Source organism: Notamacropus eugenii, chromosome 6 (genome assembly GCF_028372415.1).
Source record: "Notamacropus eugenii isolate mMacEug1 chromosome 6, mMacEug1.pri_v2, whole genome shotgun sequence".
Classification (NCBI taxonomy): domain Eukaryota; kingdom Metazoa; phylum Chordata; class Mammalia; order Diprotodontia; family Macropodidae; genus Notamacropus; species Notamacropus eugenii.
The window spans coordinates 55,904,277-55,916,579 of NC_092877.1; the positions used below are offsets into that span (position 1 = coordinate 55,904,277).

General features: G+C 37.2%; 1 protein-coding gene across 1 annotated transcript in view; it reads right to left on the minus strand.

Annotated features, from left to right (window-relative positions):
• TRMT44 (tRNA methyltransferase 44 homolog) overlaps positions 1-12,303 on the minus strand; it is a 164,242-nt gene that overhangs the window by 83,165 nt on the left and 68,774 nt on the right. The window lies entirely within an intron of this gene.

Here is a 12,303-nt window from a genome sequence, read left to right on the forward strand (position 1 = left end):
CTATAGGTAGTAGGAGGGGAAGGGGGAAGAAAGGGGAGGGTGGCTAAAAGGGAGGAAAGAAGCAATAAGAGTAAAGGGGACTAAAAGGGAGGGGGGCTAAAAGAAGGAGGGGAAGGCTGCAGGAGGAGGGGGAGAAAAGTGAATACTATTGAGGAGGGGAAGGGAGACGGGAGAGTTAAAAGCACAAATGGTGGGAAAGAGGGTGGAGGGAAATACACAGATTGTAATCATAACTGTGAATGTGAATGGGATGAACTCTCCCATAAAACGGAGACGGATAGCAGAATGGATTAAAAGCCATAATCCAACAATATGCTGCTTACAAGAAACACATTTGAAACGGGGGGATACACATAGGATAAAGGTCAAAGGATGGAGCAGAATATATTGTGCTTCAGCTCATGTAAGAAAGGCAGGAGTAGCAATCCTAATCTCAGACAAAGCAAAAGCAGAAATAGATCTAATCAAAAGGGATAAGGATGGAAACTATATCCTACTAAAAGGCACCATAGACAATGAAGCAATATCATTACTAAACATGTATGCTCCAAGTGGTATAGCATCCAGATTCTTAGAGGAGAGGTTGGGGGAGTTGAAGGAAGAAATTGATAGCAAAACTATACTAGTGGGGGACCTCAACCTCCCCCTCTCTGAACTCGATAAATCCAACCTTAAAATAAACAAGAAAGAGGTTAAGGAGGTAAATAAAACTCTGGATAAGGTAGATATGATAGATCTTTGGAGAAAATTAAATGGGAATAGAAAGGAATATACCTTTTTCTCAGCGGTACATGGAACATTTACAAAAATTGACCATGTACTAGGACATAAAAATCTCACAATCCAGTGCAGAAAGGTAGAGATAATCAATGCATCCTTTTCAGATCATAATGCATTAAAAATTACATGTAATAAAAGGCCATGGAAAGAGAAACCAAAAATCAATTGGAAACTAAATAATCTAATTCTAAAGAAGGATTGGGTTAAAGAAGAAATCATAGAAACAATCAACAACTTCATTCAAGAGAATGACAATAGTGAGACAACGTACCAAAACTTATGGGACACTGCAAAAGCAGTTATTAGGGGAAGTTTTATATCTCTGAATGCTTACATAAATAAAATAGAGAAAGAGGAGATCAATGACTTAGGCTTGCAGTTGAAAAAGCTAGAAAAAGAACAAATTGAAAATCCCCAAGTAAATACCAAATTAGAAATACTGAAAACCAAAGGAGAGATTAATAAAATTGAAATAAAGAAAACTATTGAATTAATAAATAAAACCAATAGTTGGTTTTATGAAAAAACTAATAAAATTGATAAACCTTTGGTTAATCTGATCAAAAAAAAGAAAGAAGAAAACCAAATTACTAACATTAAAAATGAAAGGGGTGAACTCACCTCCAATGAGGAGGAAATTAAAACAATAATTAGAAACTACTTTGCCCAACTTTATGCCCACAAATTCGACAATCTAAACGAGATGGATGAATATTTTAAAAAATACAAATTGCCCAGATTAACAGAAGAGGAAGTTGAATACTTAAACAACCCCATCTCAGAAAAAGAAATTGAACAAGCCATCAATGAACTCCCTAGGAAAAAATCTCCAGGGCCAGATGGATTCACAAGTGAATTCTATCAAACATTTAAAGAACAGTTAATTCCAATACTACATACACTATTCTTGAAAATTGGGGAAGAAGGAGTCCTCCCAAATTCTTTCTATGATACAAATATGGTTTTGATACCCAAACCAGGAAGAGACAAAACAGAGAAAGAAAATTATAGACCAATTTCCCTAATGAATATAGATGCAAAAATTTTAAATAAGATTTTAGCAAAACGAATACAGCATCTTATCACGAGATTAATACATTATGATCAGGTAGGATTCATACCAGGACTACAGGGCTGGTTCAATATTAGGAAAACTATTAGCATTATCGACCACATCAACAACAAAGCTAACAAAAACCACATGATTATCTCAATAGATGCAGAAAAAGCTTTTGACAAAATACAACATCCATTCCTACTAAAAACATTGGAGAACGTAGGAATAAAGGGAACTTTCCATAAAATAATAAGCAGTATCTATCTAAAACCTTCAGCAAGCATTATATGCAATGGGGATAAGCTAGATGCATTCCCAATAAGATCAGGGGTGAAACAAGGTTGTCCATTATCACCACTATTATTCAATATGGTACTAGAAATGTTAGCTGTAGCAATTAGACAAGATAAAGATATTCAAGGAATTAGAATAGCCAAAGAAGAAACTAAGTTATCACTCTTTGCAGATGATATGATGATTTACCTAGAGAATCCCAGAGATTCAAGTAAAAAATTACTTGAATTAATAAACAACTTTGGCAAAGTTGCAGGGTACAAAATAAACCCACACAAATCCTCTGCATTCCTATATATTAGCAACAAAGTTCAACAGCAAGAGATAGAAAGAGAAATCCCATTTAAAGTTAGGGTAGACAGTATAAAATACTTAGGAGTCTACCTGCCAAAACAAACCCAGGGACTATATGAACACAATTACAAGACACTTTTTGCACAAATAAACTCAGATTTAAGTAAGTGGAAAAACATTAGTTGCTCATGGGTAGGCCGTGCTAATATAATAAAAATGACAATTCTACCCAAATTAATATACTTATTTAGTGCCATACCAATTAAACTATCAGACAATTACTTTCTAGAGCTGGATAAAATAATATCAAAATTCATTTGGAAAAACAAAAGGTCCAGAATATCAAAGGGACTAATGAAAAGAAATGCTTGGGAAGGTGGCCTAGCGCTACCAGACCTTAAACTGTACTATAAAGCAGCAATTATCAAAACCACTTGGTATTGGCTAAGAAACAGAGAGGTAGACAAGTGGAATAGACTTGGCACTCAAGATGCAGTAGGCAAGGAATATAGCAACCTTCTGTTTGATAAACCCAAGGACCCCAGCTTCTGGGATAAGAACCCATTGTTTGACAAAAATTGCTGGGAAAACTGGATAACAGTGTGGCGGAAATTAGGCATAGACCCATACCTGACACCGTACACAAGAATAAAGTCCAAATGGGTACATGATTTAGGTATAAAGATTGATACCATGAACAAACTGGAGAAGCAAGGAATAGTGTATTTATCAGATCTATGGAGAAGGGAAGAATTCTTTACTAAAGGAGAGATAGAATGCATTATGAAATGCAAAATGGATAACTTTGAGTACATTAAACTGAGAAGTTTTTGCACAACCAAACCCAATGCAACCAAAATCCGGAGGGATGTAGTAAATTGGGAAAAAATTTTTACAGCTAAGCTCGGGGATAAAGGCCTCATTTCTAGAATATATAGAGAACTGACCCAAATGTATAATCATACAAGTCATTCCCCAATTGATAAATGGTCAAAGGATATGAACAGGCAATTTTCAGAGGAAGAAATTAAAGCTATCTATAATCATATGAAAAAATGCTCTAAATCACTATTGGTTAGAGAGATGCAAATCAAAACAACTCTGAGGTACCACATCACACCTATAAGATTGGCAAACATGACAGAACAAGAAAATGATAAATGCTGGAGAGGATGTGGGAGAGTTGGAACACTAATTCATTGTTGGTGGAGCTGTGAGCGCATCCAACCATTCTGGAGAGCAATTTGGAACTATGCCCAAAGGGCTACAAAAATGTGCATACCCTTTGACCCAGCAATATCGCTACTAGGACTATATCCCCAAGAGATCATAAAAATGGGAAAGGGTCCCACATGTACAAAAATATTTATAGCAGCACTCTATGTAGTTGCCAAAAACTGGAAGTCAAGGGGATGTCCATCAATTGGGGAATGGCTGAATAAATTATGGTATATGAATGTAATGGAGTACTATTGTGCCATAAGAAATGATGAACAAGAAGACTTCAGAGAGGCCTGGAAGGACTTATATGACCTGATGCTGAGTGAAAGGAGCAGAACCAGGAGAACTTTATGCACAGCAACAACCACAGTGTGTGAGAGTTTTTTCTGGTAGACTTAGATTTTTGTAATAACACAAGAACTTCTGAAAAAAAAAAAAAATCCCAATGGTGGACCTCAAGGCAAAATGCCTTCCACACTCAGAGAGAGAAATATGGAAGTCACTCACATAATGTAGCAGATCATGTTTGTGTATGTGTATCTGTTTGTGTATCATGTTCTGATTTGTTATACGGATTCTTTTATTTATCTTAGTCTGACTACATAGCATGACTATAGTGAAAATATACTCAATAGGAAAGTATATGTAGAATCTATACAGAATTGTATGCAGTCGTGGGGAGGGAGGGAGGTAGTGGGGGGTGGGTGGGGAGGGATAAAATCGCAATTGTATGGCAGTGATTGTTAAACATTAAAAAAATAAAAAAAATTAATTAAAAAAAAAAAAAAACAATAAGCAATAATACCTAAAACCATCAGCAAGCATTATATGCAATGGGGACAAGCTGGATGGATTTCCAGTAAGATCAGGGGTGAAACAAGGATGTCCATTATCACCACTGTTATTCAATATGGTTTTAGAAATGCTAGCTGTAGCAATAAGAGAAGAAAAAGAAATTGAAGAAATTAGAATAAGCAAAGAAGAAACTTAAGTTATCACTCTTTGCAGATGATATGATGATATACTTAGAAAATCCCAGAGAATCAAGTAAAAAACTATTTGAAATAATAAACAACTTTGGCAAAGTTGCAGGTTACAAAATAAACCCACATAAATCATCTGCATTTCTATATATTACTAACAAAACCTAACAGCAAGTGATAGAAAGAGAAATCCTATTTAAAGCTATGGTAGACACTATAAAATATCTGAGAATCTACCTGCCAAAACAAACCCAGGATCTATATGAACACAATTACAAAACACTTTTTGCACAAATAAAGTCAGATCTAAGTAATCAGTTCGCGCGTAGGCTGAGGTAATATAATAAAAATGACAATTCTACCTACATTAATTTACTTATTCAGTGCCATACTAATCAAACTATCAGATAATTATTTTCTAGAGCTGGAAAAAATAATATCAAAATTCATCTGGAAGAACAAAAGGTCCAGAATATCAAGGGAACTAATGAAAAGAAATGCTATGAAAGGTGGCCTAGCCCTACCAGATCTCAAATTGTATTATAAAGTAGCAGTTATCAGAGAGGTAGACCAATGGGGTAAGTTAGGTACTCAAGACACAGTAGTTAATGAATATAGCAATCTACTGTTTGACAAACCCAAGGACTCCAACTGTTGGACAAAAATTGCTAGGAAAACTAGATAACAGTATGGCAGAAATTGGGCATGGACCAATACATGACACTGTATACAAGAATAAAGTCCAAACGGGTACATGATCTAGGTATAAAGATTGATACCATAAACAAATTAGGGGAGCAAGGAATAGTGGATTCATCTGATTTATGGAAAATGGAGGAAGTTATGACCCAACAACAGATAGAGAACATTATGAAGTGCAAAATGGATAATTTTGATTACATTAAATTGAAAAGTTTTTGCACAAACAAACCCAATGCAACCAAGATTAGGAGGGAAGCAGAAAACTGGGAAAGAATTTTTGCAACTAGTGTCTGTGATAAAGGCCTCATTTCTAAAATATATAAAGAACTGAGTCAAATGTACAAGAAAACAAGTCATTCCCCAATTGATAAATGGTCAAAGGATATGAACAGGGAATTTTCAGAGGAAGAAATTAAAGCTATCTGTAAGCATATGAAAAAATGCTCTAAATCACTATTGATTAGAGAGATGCAAATCAAAACAATTCTGAGGTACCACATCACACCTATCAGATTGGCTAACATGACAAAATAGGAAGATGATAAATGTTGGAGAAGATGTGGTAGAGTTGGAACACTAATTCATTGTTGGTGAAGCTGTGAGCTGATCCAACCACTCTGGAGAGCAATTTGAAACTATGCCCAAAGGGCCACAAAAATATGCATATCCTTTGACCCAGCAAATATAACTTCTGGGACTCTATCCCAAAAAAGATCATAGAAATGGGAAAGGGTCCCACATGTACAAATTTCTAGCAGCTCTCTTTGTGGTGGCCAAAAACTGGAAATCAAGGGGATGCCCATCAATTGCGGAATGGCTGAACAAGTTGTGGTATATGAATGTAATGGAATACTCTTGTGCTATAAGAAATGATGTACAGGTGGACTTCAGAAATACCTGGAAAGACTTATATGATCTGATGCTGAGTGAAAGGAGCAGAGCCAGGAGACAATTGTACACAGCAACAACCACGGTGTGCAAGGAATTTTTCTGGTAGACTTAGCATTTCATTGAAATGCATGGACTTAAAAAATTTCCAATGAACTCTTGAGGCAAAATGCCTTCCACATCCAGAGTAAGAACTATGGAATTGGATTGCAGATAGAAACAGACCATTTTCTTTTGTATTATGTTTTGTTTTGTTACATGGTTTCTCTCATTCTTCTTAATTCTACTATGCAACATGCATTTAATAGGAATGTACGTTTAGAGCCTATATAAGACTGTATGCCGTTTCAGGGAGGGAGTGGAGAAGGAGGGGAGAATGAGGGGGAGAGAGTGGAAAAAAATCTAAGATATATGGAAGTGACTGCTGCATACTGAAAACAAAATAATTCAATAACAAAAAAAAAAAAGAAAAAAAGAACAGACCAGAGTTCAAATCCAGTCCCTGACACTGTGTGACAGCAGGCAAGTCATTTAGTCTCTCTGAGGCTCTGATTTCCCATCTGTAAAAAAGGAATAATGGTATCTTCATTTCTTACTGTATAATGTTACTGCAAGAATCAAATTATATGATGCACATAAAGTGCTTTATAAACCTTAAGGTGCAATATAAGTATTAGATATTGTTTTTAAAATATACAATCATCCAGGAATCACTTACTCAAGCAATAAGTTATTTATTAAGTGACAACCACGTCCCTGACCCTGTGTTTGAGTGCTAGACATACAAAAATGACACTGTCCTTGCCCTCAAGGGACTCACATTCTATTGGGCGAGAAAATATGTACACATATAAGAATCTACAAATTAAATGCATACATGCTAGGTAATTTGGGGTGAGTACACTAGTGTTGGAGGGAGGGGGGTCAAAAAAGGCCCTATGATATACATGTATATCACAACAGAAGCTGTGATATATTTTTCTCAATTAAGAGATACTGAGTCCAATTAATATCATGTAAGAGTCTGAGAAATTTTTCAAGATTGAAAAAGGGTCATATAGAAACCACTCCATTATACCAACACCATCTCCTCCCCACGTGGCATGTTGTTTTGCAATTCTGTAGAGATTTTATCATTCAGTGTCTCATACTCTAGGTACCTATACATATCTTTTAACCCTCTGGTCAAGGACAGGCTCTGTGAAAAGAGGACTATTAGTGCTATAGACAAAAGCAGTAAAAAGTCAGAAGGAATAAGAGGTTTTGGAGAAAAGATAATAAGCTCAATTTTGGACATGCACTCTGGTAAAAATGTTCTGAGAGCAACTGGAGAAACATGGAAGCAGGAAATGGGATGTCTAGTTCAGGAAAAAGCCAGTAGGCCAGGTTGGCTGGAGTTGGGATATTATGACCAGGAGAAACCTGAGACAAGTCTGGAAAGGTAAACTGAAGACAAATTGTGGTGGGCTAGAGAAATCCTAGGCTAGAGAAAATAGGGAGCCACTGATGTTTTTTGAGTCAGGTTTGTGCCTTAGAAAGATTATTTGGTATTTGTACAGAGGATAGATTTGAAAGGGGAGAGCCTGGAAGTAGGGAGACCAATTAGGAGGATCTTATGATAAAGTGAAAAGGGATGAGAGCCAGACCAAGGGTGCTGGTAGTGGAACTGCAGAAATAGTTGTGTATGCAAGAAATGTTATGAAAGGAGAAGCTACAGGATGTAAAAACTGATTAGATACAGGAAATGAGGGGGGTGGAAGAGTCAAGGATGATTCCGTGTTATGTTATGAGTGCTGTCACTCAAAAACCTTGAGAGCTGGGAGGAAAAGTGAGGTTCTAGTCTCAACTTTACTACAAACTTGCTATGTACGACCTTGGGACAAAGTTGTGTGAACCTGGGCAAGTCACCTAACATGTCTGCCTCAGTTTCCACATATGTAAAATGAATATAATAGCACCTACCTCTGAGGATTGTTATGAGGCTTAAATGACATGCAAACCTTAAAGCACCATATAAATGCTACCTATAATTATTATTAGTAATAGTATCACTGCTTTGTATATTGCCTCCCTGTACGTAGTTATTTGCATGCTGTCTCCACCACCAAATTGTAAACTCCTCCAGGAATGTCCTTGGCCTTTTTGTGTATCTCCAGTGCTGAGCATGGTGCCTGGTACATAGAAGGCCTTTAATAAATGTTTATTAACTGACTGTTTTGTCCTCCTAAAAAGAGGCGAGACAGAGATCAGAGACAAACCACCCTTGCTCTACCTTCCATAAGGAAGAGAAAATATGGCCCCAGAAGACCTTGGTCTCAAAGAGACACACCACTTCTATTCAAGCGAGGCCCCATGCTAGAGCCCAGGCCTGCTCAGGTCTGCCTCCTTGTAAGAAATGGAAGCAATGGCATATTTCCTACAATCCAACTTCTTTAGATCTGAAGTTCAATAACAGTGTCCCTTTTCTAAGAAAGGAGAAACCATTACTGGGAATTCTGGTAGCCTAGGCAAAGTTTTGAGAGAGAGGAAACACAAAAGATAGCCCATCACAATTGAGAGCAATCTTACCGGGAGGTAGGGTAGCCTCTCCATCAGAGTCTGTGCCCCTGTAGCACAATCAACACTGCCCAATCCTATCTATCACTCCGGGTAAAGAAGGTAGGTAAGAGGCAAGTTGTGGGGCAGAGAGAAATAGACCAGTAAGAGGGACAGGGCTCTTGGAGAACAGAAAGGGGCAGGCAGTTGTGCTTTGTGCAGAAAATCTCTGTGGAGAAAAATCATTCCTGGACGTCAACAAAGCCTCAGTTACTTTGCCCTAATTGGAGCTTCAGAAGAAAAGAGTCAGGATGGGTTTCTTTGTTTTTTGTCTTAAATCAAGGAAGACGCATTCTTTTAAAAAACAGGAAACTACTCCCTCATTGCTGCCAACATAATTTAATGGGCTCTATTTATTGTTCTGGCTAGAGCCCAATGGGTACAATGTGCCCCTCCTCCATTTCAAAAAATCATAAGGTAACTGAGTGTCAAGTGTTAATTATGATATTGGCAAAATATCTAAGCAGGTAGATACGTAACAATCCCTTGGCCAAAAATGGGATGTATATTTTGGGAGGAAGGAGAAGAAACAGGGAAGGAGAAGAGATAGGACCTTGGGCAACCAAAAGTTTCCACTGTCCCCATCAATCCTCTCTTCCTATAATCACTTTATTCATTCCTTCATTCTACAAACATTTATAAAGAATCTATTATATTAAAGCACTATATTTGTCTGAGAGAGATAAAATTTTTGTTATACTTGACTAGTCACTTTCCCTCATTCCCCATATCTAATAAATTATGATTCCTGATTATTCTACAACCCATTTCATATCCATACCCTTTTCTCCATGATCCTAACTCAAGTCCTTGTCACCTCTTAACTGGCCTTCTAAAATAGCCTCTTTTTTAGCTTTTATTCAGCATTTTATTCTTCCCTAGTTACATATAAAAACAATTTTTAACATTCATTTTTACTACTCTGAGTTCCAAATTTTCTCCCTTTCTCCATCCCCTCCACCCATTGAGAAGGCAAGCAATTTGATATAGGTTATACATGTGTAGTCATGCAAAATATATCCATAATAGTTATCTTGTGAAAGAAGATACAGACAAAAAAACTCAAGAAAAATAAAGAAAGTTTTAAAAGTATGCTTCAATCTGTATTCAGACACTATCAGTTCTTTCTCTGGGGATAGAGAGCATTTTTATCATAAGTCCTTTAGAGTTGTCTTGGATCATTACACTGCTGAGAATAGCTGTCATTCACAGTGGATCATCTTATAATATTGCTGTTACTTTGTACACAGTACATTTCACTTTGCATCAGCCCATAGAAATCTTTCTGGGTTTTTCCGAGAGCATCCTGCTCATCATTTTTTATAGTACAATACTGGTCCATTATAATCACATACCACAACTTGTTCAGCCATTCCCCAAGTGATTGGCATCTCCTTAATTTCTAATTCTTTACCCCAGAAAAGAGAAACTACAAATATTTTTGTACATATAGGTCCTTTTCTTTTTCTCTTTTAATCTCTTTTGAGATACAGATCTAGAATTGGTATTGCTAGATCAAAGGGATGCATGGTTTTATAGTCCTTGGGGCATAATTCCAAATTGCTTTCCACAATAGTTGAATCAGTTTACAACTCCACCAACAGTGAATGGAAGTCTCATTTTTCCCATATTGCCTCCAACACTTGTCATTTACCTTTTCTTTCCTATTAGTCAACCTAATAGATATGAAGTAGTACCTCAGGTTGTTTTAGTTTGAATTTCTCTACTTAATAGTGAATTAGAATATTTTTTTCATATGGCTATAGACAGCTTTGATTACTTCATCTGAAAACTGATCATAACTTTTGATCATTTGTCAGTTAAGGAACGGCTCTTATTTTTATAAATTTGACTCAGTTCTCTAAATGTCTGATAAATGAGGCTTTTATCAGAGAAACTTGCTTCAAATTTTTTTTTCACAGTTACTATTGCTTACTATTTATCTCCATCCTACTCCCACTCTCTGTTTATTCTATTCTCTCTCTATCTCCTTTCACCTTGTCCCTCCTCAAAAGTAATTTGCTTCTGACTACCCTCTCCCCCAATCTGCCCTCCCTTGTATCACACTCCTTTCCTCTCCTAGTTTTCTGTTGGGTAAGAGACATTTCCATACCCAATTGATTGTGCATATTATTCCCACTTTGGGGAAATTCTGATGAGAGTAAGGTTCATTCACTCCCCTTCACCTCCTCTTCCTTCCCCTCCACTGTAAAAGTTTTTTTCTTGCCTCTTTTATGTGAGATAATTTATCCCATTCTACTTCTCTCTTTCTCTTTATCCTAGCATATTCCTCTCTCTCATCCTTTAATTTGTTTTTAGATATCATCCTTTCATATTCAACTCACATCTGTGCCCTCTATCTATATATGTACTCCCTCTAACTGCCCTAATAATGAAAAAGTCTTATCTGTTACAATGAGTTACAAATATTACCTTCCCACGTAGGAATATAAACAGTTTAACTTTATTAAGTCCCTTTCCTATTTACCTTTTTATGCTTTTCTTGAGTCTTACACTTGAAAGTCAAATTTTCTACTCAGCTCTGATCTTTTCATCAAGAATGCTTGAAAAGCTTTCAGAGGAAGAAATTAAAGCTATCTATAGTCATATGAAAAAATGCTCTAAATCACTATTGATTAGAGATGCAAATCAAAACAACTTTGAGGCACCACATCATACCTATCAGATTGGCTAACATGACAAAACAAGAAGATGATAAATATTGGAGAAGACGTGGGAGAGTTGGAGCACTAATTCATTGTTGGTGGAGCTGTGAGCTGATCCACCCATTCTGGAGAGCAATTTGGAATGATGCCCAAAGGGTCACAAAAATTTACTTATCCTTTGACCCAGCAATATCGCTTCTGGGACTCTATCTCAAAGAGATCATAAAAATGGGAAAGGGTCGCACATGTACAAAAATATTTCTAGCAGCTCTCCGTGGTGGCCAAGAACTAGAAATCGAGGGGATGCCCATCAATTGGGGAATGGCAGAACAAGTTGTGGTATATGAATGTAATGGAATACTACTGTGCTGTAAGAAGTGATAAACAGGGGGCAGAGCCAAGATGGTGGAGTAGAAGGATACACCTCTAGAAGCTCTCCTCCCCAAACCCATAAAATACCTGTAAAAAATGACTTTAAACAAATTCTAGAGCAGCAGAAGCCACAAAACAACAGAGTGAAAGAGATTTCCAGCCTAAGGCAGTCTGGAAGGCTAACAGGAAAGGTCTATCACACCAAGCACAGAGCACAGTGCAGCACACCATGGGCCACACAGAGGCAAGGATAGGACTAGAGTGGTCTTCAAGGCACCACCGGCCGCAGGTGCAGGTCCCAGATTCCTCAACTCACAAACACCAAAAAACAGCTTCAAGGATCAATGAGAAAGCTCTTTCACTTGGGTGAGAAGGGAACACAGTGGTCTAGCCCTGGCCCCAAGCAGTGGCAGCTTCCATTGCTGGAGCCCTGGCCTAAAGACCCTGGGAG